The following is a 1,823-nucleotide window of genomic DNA, read 5'->3' as shown; positions in this document are numbered from 1 at the left end:
GCTTAGTGGCAGAGCGTCTGCTTTGTAGCAGATGGTCGTCAGTTCAATCCTGGCAAGTGGCTTATAGCACCATAAATTTCTGGTCTGGTACGAGAACCAGGAGCAGGATGGCCCATTCTGTGAACGGGACAGGAAAATTATTGATTCATATACTTAATCTGTGCGTCACTTTAGCTTAGTGGTAGAGCGTCTGCTTCGTAAGCAGAAGGTCGTCAGTTTAATCCTGGCAACGGGCTTACAGCAGCTTTAGGCTCTAGTCGGGTATGAGGAGCAGGAGCAGGTTTGCTCACTCCGCAAAGGATACAGAAAGATTGTTGATTTATGTACATTCTCTGCGTCACTTTAGCTTAGTGGCAGAGCGTCGGCTCTGTGAGCAGAAGGTCGTCAGTCCAATCCTGACAAGTGGCTTATAGCACCATAAATTTCTGGTCTGGTACGAGAAGCAGGAGCAGGATGGCCCATTCTGTGAAGGGGACAGGAAAATTATTGATTCATATAGTTACTGTGTGTGCCACTTTAGCTTAGTGGTAGAGCGTCTGCTTCGTAAGCAGAAGGTCGTCAGTTCAATCCTGGCAAGTGGCTTACAGCAGCATTAGGCTCTAGTCGGGTATGAGGAGCAGGAGCAGGTTTGCTCACTCCGCAAAGGATACAGGAAGATTATTGATTTATGCAGTTATTTTGTGCGCCACTTTAGCTTAGTGGCAGAGCGTCTGCTTTGCAAGCAGAAGGTCGTCAGTTCAATCCTGGCAAGTAGCTGATAGCACCATAAATCTCTGGTCTGATACGGGAAGCAGGAGCATGTCAGCCCACTCCGCAAAGGATACAGGAAGATTATTGATTTATGCAATTATTTTGTGTGCCACTTTAGCTTAGTGGCAGAGCGTCTGCTTTGTAAGCAGAAGGTCGTCAGGTCAATCCTGGCAAGTGGCTTATAGCACCATAAATTTCTGGTCTGGTACGAGAACCAGGAGCAGGTTTGCTCACTCCGCAAAGGATACAGGAAGATTATTGATTTATGCACTTATTTTGTGTGTCATTTTAGCTTAGTGGCAGAGCGTCTGCTTTGTAAGCAGATGGTCGTCAGTTCAATCCTGGCAAGTGGCTTATAGCACCATAAATTTCTGGTCTGGTACGAGAACCAGGAGCAGGATGGCCCATTCTGTGAACGGGACAGGAAAATTATTGATTCATATACTTAATCTGTGCGTCACTTTAGCTTAGTGGTAGAGCGTCTGCTTCGTAAGCAGAAGGTCGTCAGTTTAATCCTGGCAACGGGCTTACAGCAGCTTTAGGCTCTAGTCGGGTATGAGGAGCAGGAGCAGGTTTGCTCACTCCGCAAAGGATACAGAAAGATTGTTGATTTATGTACATTCTCTGCGTCACTTTAGCTTAGTGGCAGAGCGTCGGCTCTGTGAGCAGAAGGTCGTCAGTCCAATCCTGACAAGTGGCTTATAGCACCATAAATTTCTGGTCTGGTACGAGAAGCAGGAGCAGGATGGCCCATTCTGTGAAGGGGACAGGAAAATTATTGATTCATATAGTTACTGTGTGTGCCACTTTAGCTTAGTGGTAGAGCGTCTGCTTCGTAAGCAGAAGGTCGTCAGTTCAATCCTGGCAAGTGGCTTACAGCAGCATTAGGCTCTAGTCGGGTATGAGGAGCAGGAGCAGGTTTGCTCACTCCGCAAAGGATACAGGAAGATTATTGATTTATGCAGTTATTTTGTGCGCCACTTTAGCTTAGTGGCAGAGCGTCTGCTTTGCAAGCAGAAGGTCGTCAGTTCAATCCTGGCAAGTAGCTGATAGCACCATAAATCTCTGGTCTG

General features: G+C 46.9%; 10 non-coding genes across 10 annotated transcripts; all 10 read left to right on the top strand.

Annotated features, from left to right (window-relative positions):
* Nucleotides 1–164: 164 nt before the first annotated feature.
* Pmar_PMAR028472 lies at nt 165–236 on the top strand. The gene has a single exon. It is a non-coding gene; the product is annotated as a tRNA-Thr (tRNA).
* A 100-nt stretch (nt 237–336) lies between these two features.
* Nucleotides 337–408, top strand: Pmar_PMAR028471. Its single transcript has one exon. It is a non-coding gene; the product is annotated as a tRNA-Thr (tRNA).
* A 102-nt stretch (nt 409–510) lies between these two features.
* On the top strand, nt 511–582 carry Pmar_PMAR028470. Its single transcript has one exon. It is a non-coding gene; the product is annotated as a tRNA-Thr (tRNA).
* Nucleotides 583–684: 102 nt separating this feature from the next.
* On the top strand, nt 685–756 carry Pmar_PMAR028469. Its single transcript has one exon. It is a non-coding gene; the product is annotated as a tRNA-Ala (tRNA).
* Nucleotides 757–858: 102 nt separating this feature from the next.
* Pmar_PMAR028468 lies at nt 859–930 on the top strand. Its single transcript has one exon. It is a non-coding gene; the product is annotated as a tRNA-Thr (tRNA).
* Nucleotides 931–1,032: 102 nt separating this feature from the next.
* On the top strand, nt 1,033–1,104 carry Pmar_PMAR028467. Its single transcript has one exon. It is a non-coding gene; the product is annotated as a tRNA-Thr (tRNA).
* Nucleotides 1,105–1,206: 102 nt separating this feature from the next.
* On the top strand, nt 1,207–1,278 carry Pmar_PMAR028466. Its single transcript has one exon. It is a non-coding gene; the product is annotated as a tRNA-Thr (tRNA).
* A 100-nt stretch (nt 1,279–1,378) lies between these two features.
* On the top strand, nt 1,379–1,450 carry Pmar_PMAR028465. The gene has a single exon. It is a non-coding gene; the product is annotated as a tRNA-Thr (tRNA).
* A 102-nt stretch (nt 1,451–1,552) lies between these two features.
* Nucleotides 1,553–1,624, top strand: Pmar_PMAR028464. The gene has a single exon. It is a non-coding gene; the product is annotated as a tRNA-Thr (tRNA).
* A 102-nt stretch (nt 1,625–1,726) lies between these two features.
* Nucleotides 1,727–1,798, top strand: Pmar_PMAR028463. Its single transcript has one exon. It is a non-coding gene; the product is annotated as a tRNA-Ala (tRNA).
* Nucleotides 1,799–1,823: the final 25 nt, after the last annotated feature.

Source organism: Perkinsus marinus (genome assembly GCF_000006405.1).
Source record: "Perkinsus marinus ATCC 50983 genomic scaffold scf_1104296936922, whole genome shotgun sequence".
In the NCBI taxonomy this organism is placed as follows: domain Eukaryota; phylum Perkinsozoa; order Perkinsida; family Perkinsidae; genus Perkinsus; species Perkinsus marinus.
Note: the sequence above shows the minus strand (reverse complement) of the source record. Positions and strands in the feature narration are given on the sequence as shown.